The sequence below is a fragment of the Uranotaenia lowii genome, chromosome 3 (genome assembly GCF_029784155.1).
Source record: "Uranotaenia lowii strain MFRU-FL chromosome 3, ASM2978415v1, whole genome shotgun sequence".
NCBI classification, from domain to species: domain Eukaryota; kingdom Metazoa; phylum Arthropoda; class Insecta; order Diptera; family Culicidae; genus Uranotaenia; species Uranotaenia lowii.
Window position 1 is genome coordinate 334,716,734 of NC_073693.1, and position 27,697 is coordinate 334,744,430.

Genomic DNA, 27,697 nt, shown 5'->3' on the forward strand with positions numbered 1-27,697 from the left:
GTAAAGTTTGTTAGTCTTTTTAAAGTTTTTTTTGAGATTATTCACTGTGTTTATCGTTTTCATATTTAAGACTAACTTATAGGTGTGAGGTTTTAATTTGAAGACATTCAAAATAATTTTCCTTGAATGCTTATTCATCCTATCACGAAAAATATTTTTTTCACCCACCATTTTCAAGGAAGCTTGAATGGATTTGGCCTTATTTTTTTTATCTTCAAATGATAATTTTTCTTATATCTTTCCTTTTCCTCATCTAATAAAAAATTCTTTTGGAGTTCATCCCCCTTTTCAAAATGGACGATCTCCCTGTACAATGGTTTATTCAAGTTTCTGTGCTTATAAATTTCTAAAAAGACTTCCGAATCTGAGTTTATGAGTACTTTTCCTTAAATGCTGAAAGTTCCACAAACAGTTTTTTTGAAGTTATCAAAAACAAATCATCTCTAAACCTGAAGTTACCATTATAATGTAAAGAGAAAGGTTTTATTTAAAACCCATTAATTTGGGTGAAGGGTGATCACTGTTAAAATTCTTAGATATCATGTGCTTGAATTCGCAGTACTAAACGGTTCCACCATAAGTTTTCTCAAAATTGGATGATAGAATTGAACACAATGATGACCAAAAATGATTCAAAAGTGACCAATTCAATTGAATTGTATAATTCTAAAAATTTGTTATATTTATTATCTTATCTATTTCATCAAGATATTTTTATATCTCATCTATTTTCTAATTCCCCGTTTAAGGGGGAAGTAGGGTCTAACTGGTAAAAAAAACACCATTTTCACGAATTTTTTTTAGAGCTATCGTTTCAATCAAATGTATTCAAATTTTTTGCATAATACAAAGCATTGTTAAAAGAACATTTTGTAATTTTTTCGTAGAAAAATATTGAAAAATGAGCCGGTGACGGAGTACTTTCGGAATGCCTTTTAGAAACCAGGATTTGCGGTGGACACTGTATCTCAGCACAGAATCATCTGAAGTCAAAAAATCAGAGCAAAATATTTTTAATAGATATTTTTCTGGACTCCAACGATTTTATTTAACTTAAAAAAAAATTATGAAAATTTTGTGGCTGTTTGAAGTAAAAACTACGATTTTTCAAAAAAAAAATCCGCCATTTTTTGTCTGTAAAATCTCCCCAAAGTAAAAAAAACAAAAAAAGAAAATCGTTGGGGTTTGGTATTTTATATGTAGAAAATATGATCCAAATTTGAAAAGACTCGGGGAAATAGTTTTCAAATGACGATGTCCACTGACTTTAAAAATGTGCTTTTGAGAAAAACGCGTTTGAAGTTTCTGCTCTAGAATTCTTGCAGTATTAGATAAGAGGAGATAAAAGCCTATAATTTCTACAGTTTTGCTTCGATTGACTTAAAAATTTGACACAACATTCTAAATATGTTTTACAATAAGAAAAAAAATCGATTTTTTGAAAGTGTCAGACCCTACTCCCCCCTTAAATTTCCCGACGGCTATCAACGCGTTGAAATCGAAGCATTCAATTTATAGATCAGAATCTTATTATTTTTTCTTTCTTTGTGGGGGATTCCAAAAATATGTTGATTCTTAGATGCTAGAATTTATTAAAAAATGTTCATTCGTTTTTCAGCATTGATTCCTAAAAGTTATCCAGCTGAAGAAGACAATTCACTATTCACTGATCAGTTCACTGTACATTCTTGTAGTCTCTCAAATTCCCTTGGCAGCGGTAGAGAGCACTTTGAAAACCACTACAATTCAAGTTAATATATTTCTAACAGGCTTGTTGTTTTTTTCAATGCAAAATGTAGACTCATTATTTCATCCAAATATATCCACGTGCTTTGAACAGTAGAAGGACAAAAAAAACCGCCAAAGTTTCCCCTTTCAAATCCTTAATGCTCAGCAAGCTTTGATTTGCTGTCCAGTACACGTGAACTCTGAATGGTCGTTTCTAATGCCTGGCCCATGGAGATGGTAAAAAAAACCCCGCCAAAGGGAACGAAAATCTGTTAGCAAAATGTGTGCCATGACTTTTGGTTTGTGTGAATAAAACCGAAAGTTGTATGGGAGGGTCCCTTTTCTTAGGTGGGAGGGGCTCATAACTATTACTAAAACCTTACCCTGGTTCAACTACATCTCTGTACCAATTTTCAGGCTGATCGGTTCAGCGGTGTGGATTTGTATAAGGTGCATACAAACAAACAAACATATATAGTCCAACTCATCTTTATATATTAGATGCCACATTCCCCTTAACAGGAAAAATAACTGAAAAATATTGAAAAAAAGTGATCAATATTACCCCGGATTACGGTACTGGATTTTTTTCTGACACAAGGGTATCCACTTGCTTTTATCCACTCAAAAGGAAGGCTGACTAAGGAACAGTGCTAAAATATAAAAAAAAAAATCTCAAAAATACAGGCGCAACAAAGTTTGCCGGGTCAGCTAGTCATATATATTTATATGAGTTTCAGAATCATATTCATTAATTTTTTTTTTTACAAAAAATCCAGAGTTTAAAAATTTTACTCCAAGTACGGTTTTGGAAATCTGGTTTAAAACTTCAAATTTAAAGTTTTCATTCATTTATTAATATATATTAGGGGCCAGACTGAAAATTCTTTGATATTTTGTTAATCTTGCAAATCCACAAAAAACTTAATTCCACCGAACATGAATCTTGAGCTTACATCAGAAGTTAAAGTTTAAATTTAAATTCGAATTATGAATTCCAATTAAAATTTAGTTTTGATTTATGGATCAGTAATTCAATCCGAAATTAATTGTTCATGATCATATTTTAAATATCAGAAGCCAGAGCTCAATAGAAAAATTCTGTATGAGGGCTAGAAAATGATAAACAAATTTTTCATTGGAACTTCAATTTTCAATTTTCGGATCACATGGCGTTATATCAAAGCAATATTTTATTAAATCCAAATAATGGAAAACAAAATTCAAAAAGCCAAGTTGTCGTCAAAGACTAAGAAAAAAATGGCAATTTTCGATAAGATTTCGCAGGATACTAGAATTATTTTCTACTAAAATTATTTTCTTGAAGCTTTGAATTTCAATTTGTTGATATTTTATTTTCTTAAAAATATCTTTAAAAACATTCATACACATAAATGTCCACTTTTTTGGTAAAAAAAACTATAAACAGATTTTTTCATGTTGTTTAAAACCGTGGAAGTAATAAAATATTATTCGTGAAAACCGGGAATTTAAAAATCCAAACTTGCTGGCCACCCTGAGTAAACACGTGAATTGATTTATTCTGTTATGTTTCGTTTATTTATGTTGAATCCTTATTTTTTTTAATGTTCAACTCTTATGTTTGTTTATGTTTAACTTTACATGTTAGAAATAAATTTTAATATATCGTTATCTTATTAAAGTGCAAGTTTGACGGTACATGAAAAAAAAAATTAAAATTGGATGATGAGTAGTGAGAAGTGAATGACAGAACATGACATATGAGAAGTGAGATATGAAAAGTGAGCAGCAAGATATAATATTCATTTCTCATATCTCACATATCACTTCCTACTGTCACGTCTTATGTTTTTAAAACTTAAATCATCAGGAATATTTCACTATTCAACAAAAAAATCGCGATATATCACGAAACCCAAGATAAAATATTTTCAAACCTAGGTTAAATTTATTGCTTTCACCTACACTAAAATTCTTCGAAGAGATATCTGAAATACATGAAATTCGAATAAGAATTGCCTTCAAACAAAGCGTGTGTCGTTGATAGAGCCCAAAATGTTCCTCACAGAGTATTGTTATAGTTAGTATGTTTTTGATCAACGACAGGAACTAGACTCTGGTCTTGCATTTCATAATTTGAAAATGTAGGTTAAAAAGTTTCTTTATCAAACAAGTCTCAGCTTAAACTGAAATTATTGGTAAACTATTAAGCTGATGTTACAGCCGAAGCAAACCACCTCTGCTTGTTGAATTTGCTGAATACAACAAATTTAAAACCAGAGTTGATCCCTCGTTTAATATATGTATATGTCGATATAACTCTTATAAAGTTTATTTACCACATTATTTCATTATTCCAACCCAGAACAACAATTTACTAAAAAAAATCTTACACATAAATCATCTAGCATTTCTTCGAGCGTCAGGTAATCAACGAGTTGCATTTGTATTTGACGAATGTGAAATTTTTATTTCATTCTGCAGAATGAATTAAAAATGCAATTTAAATCTGAGCATTCCTAATGCCATCAAAAAGTTTTCGGTCCTCCATGGCTGGTGGAAAGACCATAGAAAAAGACTGCAGCACAGTAAACTCCAATAAAACTCAAATAAAAAGCACCGTTGCTGCAAGCAGATTTTCGCCGTCGGATTTGTCGCGTTTTTATGTACACAGCAAAAAAAATTGTAACGTTGGACGATGTAATTTATGACGATGCGAGACAACCTATGTATTTTTATTGATTTTGGTTAAAATATTACATCTAAACGATGTACACAATCCGAACGCGTCATGTTGTGTAATATTCCAACTTTCTATGTACCATTACATCAAGTAGTCAATGTTTATTCCAATTGACATTTTAATTTTTTTTCGTGTCCGAAAGTTTGAAACGGATTGTGGAGTTCAGGAGGATTTGTTCTGTTGGTAAGTAATATCAATATTGAAAATACCTCTAAGCAAAACTATTGGTGATAATTTCTTAACATAATTTTGCTCTTTCAGGAATTTTGGTCATCGTTTATCAGAGATACAAAAGAGTTCCGGAGAAAAGAAAATAAAGAAAGTTATATTCGATGGTGAGTGTTCTGCGTTCAATTTTGTATTCTCCCTGTTAACTTTCTCATTCAATGTTTACAGAAATGGATGACAACGATGTTGCGAAGTTGTAGGACCAATGGCCATCAAAGGGACAGATTAATCGAATACGGAACTGTGCCAATCAGTGTTTATTTCGGGTGTGAATGTCTGGCTGAAGGTAGGATGCCCAGATATGCCCAGTTTCTTTCAAAGTAGGAAGGATACGATCAAACATTTCAACAGGATACTGAAAGGTTCAGCGAAGCAGATGTGACTGAATCCATTTGGATGGTTCCATTCTTCAGTTTGTCATAATTCATGGAATAAGTTAGTTTTTTAGTTTGTCATAATTCATGGAATAAACTCATGTCTTCAGTTTTTAATGGTTTAATTCAGTCTGAAAAAAAATTCTGATCCTTTTATACATATGTACATAAGTAGGAGCTTAAATTTTGAGTCCTTAATTTGAGTTTTAGATTTTTTAACATATCAGAAATTTATTCAAATTTTGAAAATGATAACGGTTAGTTTCATCACAAGATGTATTTTATCTCTGTGCTCGATCTTGTCTACTCCGTTACATATGTTTCGTGTATTTTTTTACATCTAAAACGTGTAGTTGCTTAGCACATCAAAACAATGTAATATTAAATACATTTAGCGACTCGAGTTATGTGCACGTTTTTGATGTAATTTCGCAACACTTTTTTTGCTGTGTAGGTTTTATTTCCCTTCTCGATGAATTATTATTGACCGTCTGTCGGAGCGTTGTTCTTGCGGATTGACTAATTTGCTTCCCTCATACTCTGCTGAAAGGAGTGGAAATTTCCCTTCAAATGGAATCCTTTCGATGGGGGAGACAATTCTTTTCCTCTAGATTTTATTAAGAAGACCAATTCGCTGGGTTATTATCACATTGGGAAATTTTAAGGTTACATTTAATAAATTATATTATTACAAATAACTAACGTTATTTCGAAAAAAAAAAAATTTCAATGGAAGTTAAGCAACATTTTTAATTGATTTTTTAAAGCCAAAAATTGTCATCTATGCCCACGATCCGGTGTAATAAATTCAAGAAATCGGAACTGAAAACTACCCGGATTGTTGAAAGATGGACACGTCACTGGAAGAAAACCCCTTTTTAATCATCATAAATTTTATTCTCTCCAGTCCCGCGAGAAGACATTTTTCTCGCGCTAAATTATACCGTCGGAAAAGATTTTAACCAGCAGGAGAAGGTTTCTCCTTACAGCGGAAAGCTTCTTGGAAGTTTTTCCCTCAAGGCTTACAATTGCGAAGAAGTTGGACAATAAAAAAGAAATCGTTTCACAAAATCGCAGCTCATCGCTAATTGCGTACTCACTTCCTCACACTTTTCCTAACTTAGAAAAGGAGGTGGGAGAATTGTTCTCCTTCTCTTTCGGTCGCGGTTTCAATTCACAGAACACGAACCCCGCGAATGGATGCGATGTTTGTTTTACGGATTTTCTCCTCGGGGATTTAAAAAAATCAATTTTCTACCGGCTGGCAGCATAAATCATCACTCCTGGACTGACTTGGCGTTTGGTTGGATTTTAGAATGATTTTGTAGCAGACATAGAGCGGGTGAAGTGTTTGGGTTGACATTCTTGAAGATTAATTTGAAACCGCAGCTCGGTTAATGAAGGAAAAGGAACCTATCCTGAGTTGCTTGTTTTCGTAGCTCTCTATTGAAGCGAACTGAAATGATAATTCATTCTCCCAAAACGTATCATTTGTCATTTATCAAAATTTGTGAAAATTTCTTATAATTTTCTTTACTATGAACAACTCAACGAAAAAACTGTGTACAGTTCACAAAAAAAGATCTCTTTTATTCGCTTAGATGGAATAAAAATATTGGCGAAAAATATATAAAAACGGACTCATGTGATTTACAATTTTCTTCAACTTTAAAAAATGCTACCATGTTTTGTGAATCGACATTTCTTGGACTTTCAAAAAAAAAAAATTAAAAAAAAAAAACGATGGGCATTTAAGTATTGAAAACTAAAGTGTAAGATCATTGATAACTATCTCGAAGTTCTCGGGTAATTTTGATTTACAAAAAACCAGCTACAGAAGTTTTCTTTATTTTTACTCGTTTTGTAGAATACTGTTATTTCGACGAATTTTTAAGCCAAAAGGATTCTAAATGATTTCTACTTCACAGTGAATAAATTAAAATCTTTAATGTCAAAAACTAAGTGATGTGAGAAAATAAAATAATAATTTTTATTTTTGTTTAAATTGTAGCATGAGGATTGCATTGCATTTTTGAAACTAGAGTACCAAACAATAAAAAAAAAATTTAATTTTGTAATCTTTTTCAAGCCTAATGTTTTGAGTTCGTCTTGGTACATGTTCGTCCCTGAAAATTATCACATTTTCAAAGGCGATGGAAAGTTTAAGAGAAACATGAGGTATCCAAGAACTCACCGACGCACAGTGGTCCAAAAGGGCCTAATGTGAATCTTTTTTCCTAGTGTTTTTGTCTTTCATTTCAGCCATTAGGTGTTTTCAGAACATTGCTAGTTAGACGGTTCCTCATAACGCGAACACCCCCCCCCCCCCCCCTTCCATCAAAAGCAAGCGAGGTATTCATCTCTACACTCAAATTTTGTTATTCTTAATCAAATTTTGATCTTGACTCAGAACTGATTTCAGATCCTCGAAAACAAGGTTCAGAATTCAGCAACTGTTTTTCAAAAAAAAAATCTGAATAATCAATTTTAAATATGATTTGACTCATTTCAGAGATTCTGGTTCCTTATAATCAAAATCGAAATTCTATTTGTGTTTCATATTTCGGACTATGTCCAGTTTAGAATCTTGATTTTCAGTTCGAATCATCATTTAAATTTGAAATGGAAAGCTGTGTTTGAAATCGTCGTTTAAATTTGGTTTTACATTTCCTTCAAAATTTGATTCATGATTTTCGAAACTCATACCCATTTTTAATATTTAGTTAATATTTTTTCCGAAAATGAGGAAAAAAACTTGGAAATCATTCTGAGTTTTTGTTTCATATTCAGATTCAAAGTTCATGAATTTGCAAATCGGATTAGAAATACATAATTTAAATAAAGAATAATCATTAAAATCCAAAACATCTGAATTATAATTATGGATTCATGATTGAGGGCTCTGAAACTGATTTCAATTCTTGGCTCATAATTCCAAATTCAGAAAACGTTTCATTGTTCATTTCAGAAAACGTTTTGGAATCCCGAAACAGATTGAAAATTAAAATTTTTAATTCAGGTTTAAAATTTAAATTCAGATTCAGCTCGTTAATGAGTTCCACAATCGAAATAAAATGATCAAGATGACTATTTCGGTAAGGAATTTAAATAGCAAGAGATCGCAGGCTCATAATTCCTATTGTTGAATCGATTATAGATATTTAACCAAAGTCAGTTAGTTTGCACAATTCAGCTGAAGATGACAAAAAATAAAAAGAATTTGAGTTCATTTTGCAAGTTTTGTCTTTTGAAAAATTTATTTTTAAAGAACCATCCACAGGAATTGATTTACAATGAAAGTTAATTGATGATGAGAAAGATGTATCTTCTAATAAAAAATTGCAGGGAATTCTATATGGTTTGGCGTATTGTAAAACATTATGAATATTACAGTTTTTTCAAGAACCAAATTTCAAGCTAAAATCTTTAATTATGATCGAGTTTGCATGAAAACGATTCGAATCGCAAATTTTTTATCCTTTACTTTTATTTTTGAAAATAAGATTCATTTTTAGATTTTTTTTTTAATTGAAGCCGTTCAGATTCCCGAGTTTTACCTGGACTTGCCCGAATATTAGTTAAACAAAATTGGAAAAGATTTGGCCTGGCCTGGTTGCCCAAATTTTGTTGAAAATCTCTTGATGTTGTCCTGGTTCATTCACATTTTTTTGGGTAATCGAATGAAAAATTCAAATTGCATCATTATTATTTTAAACTTTTTCGCCTAAGAATGGAATTTTTCAATCCAGATTTATAAAAATAAACATGAACGATTTTTCGGGAGTATGAAATATGATTAAAAATCTGATTATGATTTTCGATTTGAAAAAATAATTCGATTGTTTTTTTATTCTTCATTCGCCCGGCCCAGATAAATGCGGGAAAAATTTCCGGCAATCTTGAGCTAAGTTCACCGGATTTTGATGCAAATACTACGACTTCAACCATCGATGAAAGTAAGTTTCCTATAATTTTTACTTAAGGATTCTTTATACAAATCCTAATCATCATTTCAAAGATTTATAGATGTTTTTTTTTTTTAATTTCGATTCAAAACGAAAAAGTATTTATGTAAAAGAACTTCAAATAAATAATTAAATGATTTCCAAAATAATATTTTTAATATTTTTTATTCATGCATTGTCCCCCCCCCCATGGATCAGTTCTTCCTACGGCCCTGATACTTGGTGTATTTGTTCAAATTGTTAAAACACACAATTTTGTGGAACATGTCAAATACATATTTCAACTAAGAAAGTAGATATACTACAAAATATCCAAAATATTGCTTTTTTCAGTAAGTTATAACCTTAAGAGTTCGGACGAGTTCGTAAAATTTCTTGAGTGGGTTTTGTTGGTCAAGTTATTGGCTTTCTATTGATTTATAAATTTAACATTAGTTTTGGATAGATTTTTTGCAAACTAGCAATCAATAATGATCTTTTTCCTCTAGAAACACTTAAAATTCGAAGAAAAAAACCCTCAATTTTGGCTGTTTTTAGAGGAAAAAGCTCATTACTAGTTTGCAAAAAATCTATCCAATACTAATGTTAAATTTATATATCAATAGAAAGACAATAACTTGACCAACAAAACCCACTCAAAAAATTATACGAACTGGTCCAAAATCTTAAAGTTATAACTTACTGAAAAAAAATCAAATACCCAATTCCTTAGTGTTACAGAAAAATTCCTCAAAAACATCTTTTAAAACTTTTGAAATACTAGAAAACGCATAAAAATGCAGTTATATATTCAAATAGTTCGTAGAAGCATGACTATTCACTTTTACATAATGAATTTTAAGAAATAATCTCAATTTTTGTAGAAAAACGTAAGTAGTAGGTAAGTACTATTCTTATTTCGCACCCTTTTAACCCCCTCAAAAACCCTAACCAAAAAATCTCTTATTTGAATTTTGAATTTTTAATTTTCTATATGAAATTTTTCTCCAATTATTGATTCGTAATTCAACTCGTGAATCTGAATGATTATTTCGAATGATGTAACTCTGCTTTAATATTTCAATTCTAGATCGCCATTATGGAACTTTTTTAAGTTTCAATTCAGTGAAAATTTCAAATCCAAATCTTAAAAACTCTTTGTTATTTTAAATATTTTCCTTAATAATCCGAAACAATGAGTTTTGAACATAAAAAATGAATCTAATTTTAGTTTTAAATGCAAACCCAATATTCAAATCACGATTTTGTCCCAATGATGAACCGAACTGAAAATTGAGAATTTTGATTTTGATTCTATTGAATTAGAATGATTCAAATGAAGATGAAGATGAATGACAAAAATGATTCAAACCTTAGCTCACCAGATATTTTTCCGTACTGCTCTGGGCAGAGAAAATCCGGGCTATTTTATCTTAAAACCTTGCAAAATCCGGGCATACGATTTCAAAGTTTACAACCAAAAATCTGAGCAATATTAGGGCAAATTTAGGAATTCTTCAAAATCAAGAAGAAGAAAAAACTCGAAGAGTTATTTTTTTTATCGAAAAACCTCAGCCAGTTTATTTGGGAAACCTTTGTTAAAAAAAAATGTTTTGGACAGTACCCAAAATTCATGCGTTTTTCGAATATATCTATCAACAAGTGAGAAAATATCGGAAACTCTGTAGAAGAGTTGTGGACCTGGGATAAGATTTTGCCGTTTTGGCGTTTTTTCTAGAAACTTCGAAAATATACCCGCATAAGAGGCCCATATGTGAATTATCACGAATCAATTTTTAATGTTTATTTTCGGTGGAAAACCTTAGATTGATGGTCTAAATAAGTCATTTCAACAGAAAATTTATATTGGTTGATAACAAAATATTCAGAATAGTCTTTGAAAACTAGCTACAAAAATAGGAGGAATGACTTCCTAAGAAAAAACACACAGATACAATTAAACACAAAAAAGATCCATCTTACGGCATGGAACTTAAAATTTTTACCCAGAAGTATATTTTTATAGTTGATAACTGCTCAGAAATAATTAAATCCAAGGAAAAAAAAGTACAATGGTAGATGAAAATATATTCGGCATGGGACTGTTTTGCGAGTAGATTTGAAAAAAAGTCTCGTGTATACCCGCGTAACAGTCCCATAACGGATAAAAAAAATCTCGGAAATTTTATGTACTACGACTTATTATGACAACCTAGAAAACATTCCAATAAACGGTTTTGAAAGTTGTGGTCATAATACAAAAATACAGTTGCGTTCAAAAAAGTATGAAATATCGTGAAGCTGCGCACCCACTTCCAACTTTGACAAGCTGCCACTTCTCTCTTGGTTGATATTTTTCCATGAAATTTTCACACAATCTAGTTCAACTATCAAACTAACGTTTTACAAAGTTTGAATTCTTTACAATGACTGGAAGCCAAGATACAGCTATTCCCGTAAAAAAGGGAAATTTAGATATGTTTCTCTAAATTTGCTGTATCTTTGACAGTTTTCAATGGAAATTCTTGAAATATGGTTCAAAGATGTGAAAATGTTTGTAAATCGATGTAAATCGATGAACGCGATCAAAAATGGCGTCGGATAGAAAATGAGGTTCATTATCGCCCAGCAGACGATTTCATTCTTTTTTGGACGGATGTTCGTAGAAAACATCGAAATCCATTTTTTTCTGGTTTTTTCTTTCACAAAGTCAAAATTTACCACAAAGAATGTTGTAAATTGATAGAAACATCATTCGTGCTTTGTTTGGAATAAGAAATTGTTTCAAAAGAGTTCAAATAAGAAGAACAGAGTTTCAGAAATGACCTGCTAAATATACTGATAAATTTGATACACAATTAAAGCGAGTATTCAATTCGCTCTTGTGTTTCAATACCAGCTCTGTTGGAACACTTTCTATTTCTAAACAAAGCAGGAATGAAGTTCTTATTAATTTTCAACATTCTTTGTAATAAATTTTGATTTTGTGAAGAAACAACCAGTAATACACGGACTTCGACGTTTTCCATACGAATATCCGTCCAAAAAAGAATGAAATCGTCTGCTGGGCGATAATGAACCTCATTTTCTACCCGGCACCATTTTTTAATCGCGTTCATCGATTTCGACGAAACTTGGCTTGGTAATAGATCAAACAATTTTTACATCTTTGAACCATATTTCAAGAATTTCCAATGAAAATTGTCGAAGATACAGTAAATTTAGTGGAGCAATTCTAAATTTCCCTTTTTTACGGGAATAGCTGTATCTTTGCTTCCAGTCATTGTAAAGAATTCAAATTTTGTAGAGCGTTAGTTTGATGGTTGAACTTGATTGCCATAAATTTCATAAAAAAAATATCATCTGAAAGAGAAATCGCAGCTTGTCAAAGTTGGAAGTGGGTGCGCAGCTTTAAGCGATTTTATTCTTTTTTGAACGCAACTGTATATTCCAAAACGGAAAAAGCTCATTTTCTCGCTTGCTTGTTTTTTCATATGGAACTGTTATGCGAGTAGAGGCAGTTTAGTTGTTCATCAATATTCGGTAAGGAATTTAAAATTTTTGACATTTGACATTTGGACCCTCATGGGGGTTTTAACCCCCAAAACCTTCAAAACATGTTAATGTGGTCTAAATTATGTTGGTCCTGGTACAGCAAACATCATTAGGCAGGTAATCTCAATCATTTTGGCTGATTTATTACGACAATTCGCTGGACAAATGTTGAGTTAAAGCGTGGTTGCTGTTTCAGCTTTGCAGGCTGAATAAAAGCTAACTGGAGTGCTTTTTCAGCGTACAAAGAAGTTTTAGTACAGCCGATGGAAGAAGTTGAAAGTTGTTTCTGTCACTTTTTCAGTCTTTGTTCAACCATTTCTGCTATATACCATTGAAATTTGACAGAATGATTACACTTTCGCTGAATCATTTCTCCAAATCTAGATGATTAAGGGCTGAACAGCAGATTCTCATTGAATTTCGGTGGCCTTCTTTCAGCGAGATGGCTGATTAAAAACTTAGCCGCGAAATTTTCCCAGTGTTTTCCCAGCAAAAAAAATTGTTTATTGGAATGTTCTTTTTAAAACCCCACAAGTGCCAACATTGGATGTTTCCAAAAACCAACGGAGTCTGTATAAAATAAACGAAATTGTGTTCACCCTCTTTGTACAACACATTCCTTTTGAATTTAATAAATATCAATTGTAATTTAATTTAATATTATAATTTTTCAAAGCACTGCAAATTCGGCTTGGTGAAGCTTAGTTTTTTTTAGAAATGGGACACTTTCTTTTGCTTATAGTTCATTTATTAGTAATCGAATATTCCAAATTTTGCTGCCTGTGAAAAGTACTATTCGACCCATTTTTTTAATTTAAAATCAACGCTTTCTGGAGATATTTACGATGCAAGAGTTTCTTTCAGAATTTATTATTATCAAATCGATAGCTGGCAAAACCGTTGATTATTCAAAAATTACTGTGTGTGGGTGGAGGAAAAGCAATGTGGTACAAAGAAGGTGATTGACAAACACGCACACTATTACAGAACTCGTTATTCAAAAACTAAAAAAGTAAACAAAGCCTACGTCACTAGCCAGGGTGTTTATGTATCCTAGGCGAGAATCGTAAACAGCAGTTGGCAATGATTTTTTTCTCCAGTTTTCGCTGTTTGTTGTTTGTTTGAAAATGCAACTGACGTCACGAATTGTCATGGTTACAATGTTTACAAAAAAAAAAAAAACTTTTACTAACACTTAGCACGGAATTTCCATCAACACCTGAGATATGTATACAGGTTGGTGGAAAAGTATGCAAATTCTGTCGAAAATGTCCAAAAGTTCAAATCATGCATTGGAGTTAAGCACATGATCGGCAACTACGGTTAAGGGTCATCAGGGAAATCAAGTCTCATACCAGAATTTTAAATTTTGAATAAACGAAAAACTAAGTGTATATCGCTGAAATGTCCAACAATTTTTTGTCCCGTTAACTGAAAGTGCTACCTAGTTATGAGTCATTCAAACCTAACCTCAAGCAACAATTTTTCCTAGTTCCAGAGCTCGTAAACTGTATAGCCGGTATCGAGGCTATGAGACAGATGATTTATGGTGGACGACAAAGTTTTAAACCCTATTTCAAACAAATTCCAAGGGTTGAATCCTATAACATGTCTGCTCATGGTAAGGTCCCTAGCATATTAAAGTATATATTTGCTGGTTGTTTTGTAAAAAATATAATGATTTGCCAAGATTCTGCTCCTGTGGGTTTTCAAAACGAAAACTTTGGTTTTCGCTGTTTTTCAAAGCCCAAAAAGTGTAATCTTGGATGCGCTCTTCGCATCCTACGATCTATACTAACCGATTATACTTCTAATGCAATCCCATGATGGTTTTACTTTGTTGTTGTCAGATTGCCAGCAGCCATTCGAGTAAAAACGCTTTTAAGTGGCGCAAGAATAAAAAAGTTTTGTTAATTTCGAAACAGCTGTATCCACTAAATCGCCCTCAGTTTCTTTTAAAAGAGAAGCATTGGAAAAGTAGCAGAAATTGAAGGAGGAGGATGCAGCTTCCTAAAATACAGATAAGACAAAGTATAAGTTGGAAAAACTGACCAATATCATGACTGAAAAAAGTGTGGGGTGGCCGATGGGAGATGTCCAGAATAAAGTAAATTTTTTTCTTACAAAAGACGATTAATAACTTTTCATTTTTTTTTTATGAATTTTCATAAGATTATTTTTATTTCCTTCATAGAAAGTATTTCGATTCAACGATTGGTCTTTGAGGTACACGCATTCGACTGTCCAATTTCTTAATGAAATAAGCTTTATTAAAATGGTTGAGGATTTAGCTGTGTCCTTGATATTCTAGTTTCAGAATGTATTTAAAGAAATAAAATTTCCTCCATTTTCAGATAATTATATAAAGAAAAGTCGCATACAATCTAACTATCGCTGCAGGGCGTTTTATATTTTTGATAAGTTGGATTTATACTACAATTTACCACGAACCTACTTCTGAAATCTGATTCTTGTTTGATTCCACATCATAAAATTTTATCATGAGTATTCCATTTAAGAAACAAAAAATCTATCTAATCAAAACTTTGTATGAGTCTTATCGAAAACTTACAAAACAGTAATTTGATTCGAATGCGGTAATCTTTTCAAACATCATTCGGTTTAAAGTTTGAGCCAATCTTTCCCAGCTTACAATGTCAGCATCTGTTACAGTTGATTTACGGTGTGTAATCCTGAAAACGGGTCAAACCGTAGCTCATTTAACCGCCATAAACAATATTCCAAAGTACAAAAAGGATAATACAGCTTTGGGCCGACGAGGGTGGGAGCAGGAAGCCCCATAAAAATAAAGCTCATTAAATGCCGGCTGCCAACTTATCAGTTCAATGAATCTCCCGCTCAGTTCACCACCCAACAACAATCTGCTTCCTCCCCGTTCCAAATTTGATTTCGACTCCCAGCCGCAACAATAACGACGACACAGCATGGTGAACATTTCCGCGATAAACATCGCGGCAGCATTTCCGGCTGAAGCTGCTCAAACGAAAATAATTAACTCCAAATTAACTCTTTCAACACAAACACCGGCTGGCGGGCTTACAGAAGTTTTTAAACCGAAACTGGTGTAATCCGAAAGTTGTCCGAAATACGGAATAACATCGTTTTGTCGTTTATTTTTTCGTTTTGGGAATTTGTCTTAGTTTACAGAAACAATTCTGGGCGTCTCTAAGACAGTCGTTGTTTAACTTTCGTTGAAGTCACTCACTCCACAACATGCATTGCTCGGTCGCTAGTCCTGGAAGAAAAGTGAGATGGAGGCGATAAAAGGCGAATCTCAGAGCCTCACTAGGCAAACAATTTCAACTCGGTTTGTTTTATTTCATTTAACTGGCGCAAGTAAATAAACAGCTTCGAAGTTGCCACAAGTGCCGCCGCAAAATTAGCATTTTTGTAAAAAGTGGAACGCCATCTGTGCCGATTAACTTTTTCTTGTTGACAAATCCTTCGCCTCGAATCGGAACAACTAGCATCTCCCATCCACAAGAGCTCATTCGAGTGTGGATGGTTCTCTCATTCTTTGCTCTCAGTAGGAAAAGTGGAAAAAATGGGAACAAAATTCAAAAGTAGGGCGTAGGTATAATATTTGCTCGCTTTTCCAGGAAAGGCAAAACGAGCTGGGAAATATGGGAGCTCGCGTGTCTGCAAAACGAACGACCAACCACAGACGGTGACAATTTTCTTACCCATTTTTTTCAAGAACACAAAGTGGGTGGAGAGTAGTCGTTTCCTTCTCTGGCGAAAGTGACATTTAAGGAATTGAAAAGTTAGTTGCTTCCACTTGGGTGAGGAGTATGGAAATACTTTAAATGTATACAAATTAGAAGATAATGAAGTCAATATGGGTAAGCGAAGGAATCATAATTGAATATTACGAATGATCTTGGCGCATCGTTTTTCTGTTATGTTTGAATTTGAACAGATGTGTAAAGTGATGAGTAAAGTGGTGTCATTTTTAGTAAGAATATTTCAAGATTATGAAATTTCAAAGACAGATTGATATCTACAATTGAAACAATTGATAGTTCGATTCAGTGAACAAATTTGTGACAATTTTTGTAATCGGTTTAGATATACAAAATACCTTTGGCAAAACTTTTTGACTTTTCAACCCACTGCACAGTGGGATATCTCTGGCTATCAGCGAAAAAAAAAAGAGTTAGTCATTTCATATTTTTAATTTTTTGCTATAATCTTTATGTGACCACATTTTCATGTCCTTATTTCGTACTCTCCAACTCGTGTTTCCAGCCCTGACTACGAGAATTCTTCTGTCCAGTTTGATTTGTCTTTGCTGCAGGAAATCCGTAGAATCCCGGACACGCACCGTCCACTTTTGATTCCCCAAATTTCAAAGCTTAATATAGACACGTCGATGTTGGAAAAATGTTTTTTTACCGATGGGTCCCTGATAGAGCAATCAACGGGATTTGGAGTGTTCAACGAAATATCTAGCGCCTCTTACAGCCTCGAGTCACCATGCTCTGTGTATATAGCAGAGTTAGCTGCTAAATATTCCTTGGGCCTTGGATAGTATCGCCAGGAGACCTGTTGAACACTACTTTATTATAACTGATAGTCTCTGCTCTGTGAAGCGATCCGGTCTATAAGACCAGGAAATTTTACGCCGTATTCCTACCAAAAAGATACGAGACATATTGACTACTTTATCGAGACGTTGCTTTTCCATCACCTTTGTATAGGTCCCCTCACATTGTTTGATATTAGGCAATGAGAGGGCAGATTCCCTTGCAAAGGTGGGTGCGATGGAAGGCAACATATACCAGCGAATTCTACTTTTTGGCTCGAAGAAACTCTATTGTCTCTATTATCCCAAGGGTAAGTCTTAAGCCCTGGTTTAATAGATTGGACCTGAGTCGAGATTTTATTCGTATATTTTCCCGTCTCATGTCCAATCATCATTCCTTGAACGCGGTACTCTATCGTATGAATATTGCTGGCAGCAATTTGTGTGGCTGTGGCCAAAGTTACCACCACATCGACTTTTCATTTTCATATTTCCATATCTATTTCCTGTTCTCTTCAAAAAGTGAATGAGGTGATAAAGTGATGTAGACCTAAGCAAACAATTGTAAACATACATAACGAGTTTGGCTCCTAAAAGCCTCAAGGTATGAGCCGTTTTAAATAAAGAATTTACAAAAAAAAAAAAACTTTAAGTGCTTAATTTTCAAATTTTGGTGCAATATCATAACATTAACTTTTTCTAAGATTTTTCAAAGTCGACGTATTTTTTTTGTAAGAAAGTGCACTATTTCTTCTAACCCTCCATGATATACAGGGTGACAAAAAAGTCCGGTCACACTTTTTTGGGGTCGCCTGTAGCCTACACGTTGCATCTCTCTGGTGCCTTCTGTATGTTAAATGAAAGGGCTAACTCTGCTGCCAAATGTGGCAGAGTTTCGTTTCTGTGCAGTGTGTTTACATTGAGTTGTGAGCCATGACAGAGTTAAGGGCAGCTGTCATCGCTGCTCGGTTTGGCGCGCAGATGACGAGATTATTTTTTCGGACGAGAAGCTGTTCGATTTGGAGCAAACAGTCAATCGCCAAAATGATCGAGTTTGGAGCGTGAGCCTCAAGCAAGCTCCTGCGGACAAGCTGAACGTTTTCCGGTTCCAAAATAAGAAGTCAGTCTTGCTTCCAGACAGATGGCGCAGCATCCCACACCGCAAAGGTTGTTCAGGCGTGGTGTGAGAAAAACTTGACCGATTTCATTTCGAAGAATGAATGGCCTCCGTCGTCTCCGGATCTGAATCCACTGGATTATTTCGTGTGGAGATACATGATGTAGAAGCTGAACGACTATAAAATTACAAATTTGGAGCAATTCAAGCGAGTTATCACGAAAATCTGGGACGAGATGCCGATTGAGCAGGTGCGCGCAGCTTGCGACGACTTTCCGAGACGTCTGAAGCTGTTTCGATCAGATAAAGGTGGTGTAATTCCGAGATATCGTCTGTGAAGTATCTTTATGAGTTACTGAATAAAGCTATGAAAGACAGATTCAGATTTTCTTTTTATTCTTTGAGATATTGACATTTTCCTGTGTGACCGGACTTTTTTGTCACCCTGTAGATTAAAGAGACTAAAGTACATACAGAGGCGCCATCTGATCCTTTAGAAAAAATACATATCTCGCGTGAGCTTTCATGACGTCGTATGAAACATCTTAAATATTCACAGAGAACTGCTGCAAAAGTTACCAACACAACGTTAAAATTTGTATTTCACATATAGAATATGTTGTCCAGGCTACAAATATTCTAAATGGAAAAAAGTTTCGACTGGTTTATGGCAGTGTTCGTATTTTTTAAGTAATAAAACTGTTTGTTTACATTTTTATAAGACGTAATGAAAGCTCACGCGAGATGTATAGAAACCTTGGGGTCAGATCTATCAGATGCAAGCAACACTTTCGTTCCAAAGTTCCAGTCTAACATTTTATAAGGGCGAAACTGCCAAAAGAAAACAAATGGAGTTAACGGTTATTCTGGATGTAACTGATGGACATACATAAGTATTCGAAATTTTTAGTATTCTGTTGAAGTTTTCGATGTTTTATCATAATCCCTGCTAGTTATGGAAGAATGATTGAGTATAGTAAATTTTATGCCCTTAAATAAATAACATTTCACAGAAGCTATTTACATAAAAGATAAAATTCAACTGGGTGAAACTACCTGCATTATCGTTGGAACGTGGAATTACGCCTATTCAAAATGAGGTTAATTTTTCTGTTCATGTAGAGCCAATATGCGTTACTTAGTGTTTGGTAAATACAATAAAGAATTTAAATTTCTCTTTAAAGTTTTTGTTTTTGTTTCCAAAAATGAATTTGAGAGTTAATTTAAAAATGAGTATCAATTTTTGTTGAATCCTTTGATACGATTTGAGCGCTGCTGATGAGATTTGATTTTTTTTGTAATTTTATATTTTTTCATAAAATCGACTAGAATAATTGTAGAAAGTATGGTAGCTTAAGGTTAAGGATAATCTTTTTTTCTTTACATCTATTTTAAATATATCCTGCTCAATTTCGACTTTAATCTAATTCGGTATCAAATCAGCAATTTCAAATTGCTTGACACCTGTTTCGACATGTTTTGTCCCAGATTTCACTGGAATTCATTCTCTTCTGATAAACACCCTAGAAGCGACATGTGAGCTAATGTCCTTTCAGTAAATGGTAACATTTTGAAAATGATCCGATTTTTCAATTGAGCACGCTGAAATTAATTGGAACTCTTGAAATCTAGAATAGACGAGAGACGCTTATGAATTACACGTCTGGTTGAAAATAATCGACTCAAAAACATGGAGGCATTTAGATGGAAGAAATAGAAGGAAATTGCAATAATCTATTTTGTTTTTTCGTTTAAAACTCGACAGAATATTCGACCGAATATTCGTTTCACCGAATAGATGAAATGGCTGAATAGCACTTTTCGGTGCATCTTTAATTTTTTCAAGAAGATTAGATTTGATGTTCCAAAATTTCAAACGCGTTTTCCTCGTTTCGAGTTAACTGATAGTTTCGCCCTTCTTAAATTTTTTTTCCAATAATTCATAAACAAACGAATTTGACACATCTTTTGCTCGATTGGAATCAAAGTTTTTTGAAACACGAGGTTCTCGTTTCACAGTAAGTAGGCCAGGAGTGAGCGGGGCTCTCAATGAGTTTGTTTACAAACATAAGATTATTTGCTCAGCTTTTATGCGGTTTGTTGGTAAACAAACTCCATGAGTTCCGCAGGTGCGTAGCCTTAATAGCCAAAATGGCTGAGTCGGGAATTTGATATACGGTTACACCTCCCATATACACACACACGGTGACATTATTCTTTCTCTTCATAAGAAAAACCCTTTAGATCTGTTAAAAGTTGGGTGAAATTTTAGCTGCATCCCACTTGCACTAATGCAAAACCATCACCCAAATTCTGCAGCGCTTCCATCGTCTTTTGCCGGAAAACCAGCAATCTGAAAAATTTGCTTTCCTGGAAACCTACAAATGTTCGGTTCAAATAGATTTGTTTTTATCGCTTTACTTTTTTACAAAATAAGGAATATCTACATTGTATTGTTTCATTTATTCATTTTCATTCATTCTAAACTAGGGTAACCATATCCCGCAATACTAAAAAGAGTACAATGATAAAAAATTTCAAAAGAGTAAGATAAACGCTAAGAAAATCAAAATAAAGCAGATTTATTCAAAGTCATTCAAATGCTGTCAATTTGTTGGAAGTAGTAGGTAAGATTAACCATTCCAGATTGCCTGCTTTTTCAAAGAAAAAAAATAACGCCCGGTCCGGTTCTGTTTCCCAGATATCGAAGCCTGGATGCTTGCATTTATCCAAAATCTAAGCAAAATTCCATAACTTTTTTTTATATAATGCACACTTTTTATATCATGCATGATCTTCTGAGCTTGTTTCATCGAAAGACGAGTGCAAACATTTTTTAGAAATGAAAAATTGAACTGAATACCGCTGACTTTTTCTTTCGAATTTTCATGAGAAAAGGATGGATTTTGTTCAGATTTTCCCGGATATTGCCTGGAAAATTTTAAAATCCAATGCCCTAGTTTTGCAAGGGTTTTGAGTAGAAATTCCTGGATTTGCTCGACCCGAAAACGCTTAAAAAATATTCTGGAAAACTTAGGTATGACGTATATGATAATTATAAATTTTCTTATAAACTTTTTTCAACTAATGAAAAAAGAAAAGTCAGGGTCTGAACATTTCTATTTGGATTATTCGAAGCAAAAGTTTTTTAGATGTTATGCTGACAAACCACACCAAACCCGATAAAAAAAGTTGGTTTCAAAATAAGATTTTAGGTGCGTATATTTATATTTACATTTTATATTTCCTTTGCCCAAACTATATGTTTGATTTGTGCGCTACGAAACATTTGAGCATAATGCTTTTGTGCACTTCGATAACTGTTTGGATGTTTATTGCTTATTCAAAGGCGCATTTTGTTTGTTTACCACTTTAAAATGTGGTAAACAGACTTCAAATACTGAAACAAACAAGTTCAATTTTCTGAGTTAATAGCTCTCATTAAAAAATAGTACATTTCGCAAAATTTCACAAAAAGAAGAGTACGCCCATTTTTTTTTATCGAAAAAGAGTTCATGTACTCTTAAAAGAGTACGTATGGTAACCCTATTCTAAACTATAGTTCTTTCCTTTAATCTTGCCGTGGAACACCAGCAACTGCATTTTGACATTATTACGAATTGCTTTTTTCTGGAAAATAAAAAAAATTTCATCAGCAAAACAATGGAGATGAGGATGAATAAATGTTAATAATAATTATATGGATCGTTTGCTTCTAAACCAGCAAAATAAATAATGGTAGCTGGTTCCTAGCAAAAGTTTGAATTGTTGAACATTTGAAGTTTTTGCTGGAAATCGCAAAAAAATCTTAGTGTGCACAGCCTTTTTCTGATGCATGTTTTTCGTTATTTTTACTTTGAATAACAAAAAAAACTTTAGAGTAGGGGAGATAAGGGCCTAACGAGCACCCGGGCGAACTGGACGTCCCTCTTTGCTAATGAAATACGTATTTTCTCAAAAAAAAATTTTCACGTGGAACAGTTATAAGCTCTTATGATCGTTAAATCATCTTTATCTATAATCTGCGCACTGCGCACTGCAACATGATGTACACATTGTTCCTCAATTTTCAACATAACTAAATTTTTAATTTTTCACTGTAATCAAATTCAAAACCCTTTTTACGGGGTGAACAGAGCACCATTGATCGGGGCACGATGAGCGTTCTCTGCCGTAGAATCAAGTGGCGAATTCAACTCTATGATGTTAACTGAATTATAGAGCAACAGCTTGACTAGTCGAGGCGATCTTTTTTCATTTACCATTCATGATCGATGACTTGGATTTGATACGGCTAGTAGCATCATCCGCCAAACAAAGCACCAGAAACATAACGTATGAGTGTAGGTGAATTGTTTATATATACAACAAGACATACATTATTTTGGTATTGCTTTGTTTGGTAGATCTACGACTCATCGTTTAGTGCAAAATGCATCGATCATCTATATATATAAAAATTTATTTCTGTCTGTCTGTCTGTCTTTCTGTCTGTTCCCTATAGACTCAGAAACTACTGAACCGATTTGCGTGAAACTTGGCAGGTGGGGGTATTGGAGGCCGGGGAAGGTTCCTTTTATATTTAGGGACCCCTCTCCCTAACATGAAGGGGGGGGGGAGGGGCCTCCCAAACAAAAGACAATTTTTTTCATAACTCGAGAACCAATCAAGCAAATGGTATCAAATTTGGCATGGGGTGGTATTTGGTAATGGAGAATATTTCAATGAATATAAGGTACCCCTCCCTCCTCTCAGTGGGGTGATAGAAAGGGGGGAGAGGGGCTACCTTACAATTTTTCATGTAACTCGAAAACTATTCTAGATATTGGATCCAAATTTGGCATGGGAAGGTATTTTGATACGAAAAATATTTCAATGATTATTTGAGACCCCTCCTTTTTTGCAGTTGAAAGGGGGAGGGCCTCTTTAATATTTTTTCACATAACTCAAAAACTTATAAAGCAAATGGAACCAAATTTGTCATGGGAAGGTATTTGGATACGAAAAATATTTCTATGATTATTTGAAACCCCTACCTCTTTTTAGTAAGGAGATATAAAGGGGGGAGGGGCCCTCTTTTTAAGTTTTAAATAACTCAAATACTAATCAAACAAATGGAATCAAATTGGGCATGGGCGGATATTTGGGAACGTGACATGTTCTAATGATTGTTTGAGACCCCTTCCTTCTTCCAGCGGGGAGAAAGAAAAGAGGGAGGGAAGTTCCATACAATTGTATAACTCAAGAACTACAACAGCAAATGGAACCAAATTTGGCATGAAACGATATTTGGGTACGAGAAATGCTCCTTTGAATATTTGGTATCCCTTAATCCTTCAAAAAGGTGGATGAAAAGGGGGAGGAGAGGTCTCCCTTACAATTTTCAGTATATAGTTCAGATCTGATCGAGTAAATTTGAACCATGTGAGGGTATTTGGATACGAGAAATGTTTCTATTATAAATTGAAGCCCCACCTTTTTTCAGCAGACAGATATAAAGGGGAAAGGGGGGCTACCATACATTTTTGAGTACAAAAAATCTTATATATAAAAATGGAAGCGTTTTCTTTGTAATAACATCACGTATAAACGGCTGGTCGAAACTAAGTAAAATTTGGTATCCGCAGGTTTTTTGGGTCAGAGATGGTTTGTATAATAGTTTCAAGAATCTCACTTTTTATGGAAGGGGAGTCCCCATACTAAATCAACTTTAAATGGGAAAGCCGTACAATTTAGTACAATTTTTAAAAAATTCGATTCGCGATCACGATGAAGTTAAGGACGTGTGAATGAAACAAAACATTTATTACGATTTATTTATTTAAAGGTTAGACGAAGTTTACCGGGTCAGCTAGTGAATAATAAATGAAAAAAAAATCGCCTCGACCAAGGATTTAACTCGATTTCTCTGATTATCTCTCCGACACTTTACCAATAGGCCAAATCGTCAGATGAATCAAATCAAGCTGTAGCTCTATAATTCAGGTGACTTCATTGAGTTGAATTCTCTGCTAGATTCTACGGCAGTAAACGCTCATCGTGCCCCGATAAATGGTGCTTAAACTGCCCCAGGGGGGTTCTCATTATGCTCCTACAGTGACTGATATTCAGTTTTCGTAAAAAAAATAAAATGCATTTTTAAACCTTTTTATCTACTTTTTCAAGTTTCAGCCATATAGGAAATAGAATTATTTAGTGTCTGAACACGAAATACTGATGAAACTCACATATTACAGCTGTTCTTTGGTTTAACAAGCGTCCACCTTAAGGTGGCCATTATGCCCTTATCTTCCCTGGATCTTATCTTATCTGGATTTTTTTCAAGCATTTGGTTGCTAATATATAGCCTTTTTCTGAAGCATATTTTTCGTTTTTTTTACTTTGACAAACAAATAAAACACTGATTGTAGAGTAATATTGTTGATACTTTGCAAGGTTTCCGGAACTATACATTTTGGTCGAACTGATTGAAAAACAATAGAAATATATTGGTTTTATATTAGGAGTGTCACTCCTTGACACTCCTATAACTCAGAAGAAATGTATAAAATGGGTTTAGGATATAGCGTAGTTGGTAAGTTGGTAAAACACTTGCCTCCTGAGCTGGTGTCCACGAATTTGAGCCCAAGAGCGAATCGATAGTTCAATCGAAAATAGCTGTATCGGGTGATTTTTTCAATGACTGTTCGCCATCTGCATCGATATAAAGTCGCGAATGACACAAAAATGTTAAAACGACAATAATCAAAACAAAAAAGTTCATTATGCAAATGAGGGAGTTGAAAAAAGTCAACATTTGTAGTTTGAAAGTAAATTTAATTTTAAAAAGTATTCAAGTTGGATTAAACCTGTTGGTTATACTATATTCCTAATTATTTACGTGTATCGATTGTTTTCCGCCTACAGTCACTCAACTAAGCCAACTTTAATGGAGAAAACTCATCCAATAAAGCTCGTCTTCAGCCTTGACAGGCAGCTTTCTTCCAGTGCAAACAAATTTACTTTCAATTTATTTCCCCAATTACGTATGTAGGTAGATAGACACTGGCAGTCGTTCTTATTTGATTTTCCACACCTGCCCGAATGCGAATTCTCAGATCCAAAGGTGTCACGCCAGAAACAGCTATGCAAATAATGACTCTCTAGCCGTCGTCGTCGTCGTCTTCGTCGTCGTTCGAAATAGTTCTTGAATGTGTCTATCAAGATGTCTCCTATCCATTCATTGTACACCTCTTTCGGTTGGTTTGGTTGTTTGGGAAAACTATTCAATTTCAACGTCAGCATTCAACCTAAAAGCCGAGGGTGAGAAAATTGGGCTGGGCACACATTCTTGAAGATGTTTTGTTCTCTATTCAAGAATGATTTCCCACCGGAGGCGGCTGGAAAGATGTCGTTTTTCAACAAACTGTCCTTCACAAAAGGAATTTCCGGCACTATCGGAATGTCCTTTGCAAAGGGAAGGGGGATGTTTTTGCCTTTCTTTCAGAAAGGTATAGTTATCGGTCGATTTGGGAGATCCTTAATTATTGGTCTTAGATATACCTTTATAGGTACCTATCGAATCAGCTCGTCGAGTTCAGACGATGTCTGTGTATTTGTGTGTATTGGTGTGATTTTTTGTAAACTTTTTTGCATGTTTTTGCGAAACTGGGCAGTACAATAAAAATGATTTTTATCTTAAAAAATTTGTTTTTTTTTCTTCTTCGGTCTATAAAAGAAAGAAAAAATAACAAAATAGTTTGAAAATTAAATTTTCATAGTAATTATCATCAAATCATCACTCCAAAAAACGTGTCAATTGGCCTTGCTAGCCACAACCAGCAATCACTAAAATCAAGATTATCGTATCTATGACGTCAAATTATACGTGACGTCATAGATACGCGCTTGCTAACTAAAACTATGGTCCTGTCGATGTGTGGAAGGGAGAACAGGCAGGCTTCACTCCCACTCAGGTTTGATGTCATCGTGTCAGAAACATCAGTTTTTCATTTTAATGGTTCAGATTGAAACTGAACCATTTCAAAAATTTCGGAAAAGCTCCGAATTGTTAAACATAAAAATGGTTTTCACCAAGGGGTACGACTCCGAAAGTAATGAAGTCGTTGATGAGTAGGTCATGCCCACACTGCATGGTACGAAAGCGATAGTAACTTCGGCCAACATTATATTCAGAAACAGATTGCTCTGAGAAGGGGAAAACAACACGGGTACGCGGACGATGTATGCACATCCTCTCATCTTCTCACGTGCCGTTCGTGCTCAGGAAGCTTCTTCCTAGGCACGAACGACAGGAGAGAATTTCGCCCGTGGAAGCAAATCTAATTAGACAAATGCTACTCAATCCTCTCGAGCTTTAAGCTCTCGGGCAAATTCCCTTTTCGTTCCCTTTTCTCTTCAGATCTAACGTTGCGCAATGAAAGCTTTTCGTTCGCATAGAAAAACCTGTGCAATTGTTGCGTTTTGTTGTTGGGGTTGGTGTCTAACGAAAACGGCTTGGGAGTCAATCCAAACAGTGGCGCCACCAAGTTCTCCATAGTAGTGTTTGAAGCATTTCGGATTTTTTTTTGGAAAAGGCACATAAATACGAATTAACCATTTTGGCCAGGCTGGCCAAGAACAAATTTAACTAAATTGACAAAATTAACAAAACTGACAAAATTGACAAGATTGACAAAATCGCCAAAACTGAAAAAGTTGACAAAATTGATGAGATTGACAAAATTGACAAGATTAACAAAATTGACAAAACCGACAAAATGACAAAATTGCCCAAATTGACAAAACTGACAAACTTCACCAAATTGACAAAACTGACAAAATTGACAAAATTGACAATATCGACAATTTCGAAAAAATCGACAATATTGACAAAATTGACAAAATTGACAACATTCACAAGATTGACTTTACTGACAAACTTACAAAATTGACAAGATTGAAAAAAGTGATAAAATTAACAAAATTGACAAAATTGACCAATATGTGAAAACTGACAACATTCACCAATTTGACAAAAAAGACAAGATTTACAAAATTGACCAAATTGGCAAAACTGACAAAATTCACCAAATTGACAAAACTGACAAAATGACCAAATTGCCAAAATTGACAAGATTGACAAAATTCACAAAATAGACAAAACTAACAAGATTGACAAGACTGACAACATTGACAAGATTGACTATTTCGACAAAATCGACAATATTGACACAATTGACAAAATTTACAAAACTGACAGAATTGACAAAATTGACAAAATTGACAAAATTGCCAATATTGACAAGTTTGTCACAATTGAGAAGATTGACAAAATTGACCAAATTGACAAAATTTAGAAAATTGTAAACATTGACAAAATTGACAAATCTGAACAAATTTGAAGAAATTGTTAAAATTGACAAAAATGACCAAATTGATTAAATCGACAAAATCGTCCAAATTTACAGGAATCGCAAAATCACAATATTGATTGAATCG

The 27,697-nt window shown here is 33.9% G+C and overlaps 1 protein-coding gene across 1 annotated transcript in view; it reads left to right on the forward strand.

Moving 5' to 3' along the window:
- LOC129757713 (uncharacterized) overlaps positions 1-27,697 on the forward strand; it is a 56,633-nt gene that overhangs the window by 26,836 nt on the left and 2,100 nt on the right. The gene's annotated exons all lie outside the window — the stretch shown is intronic.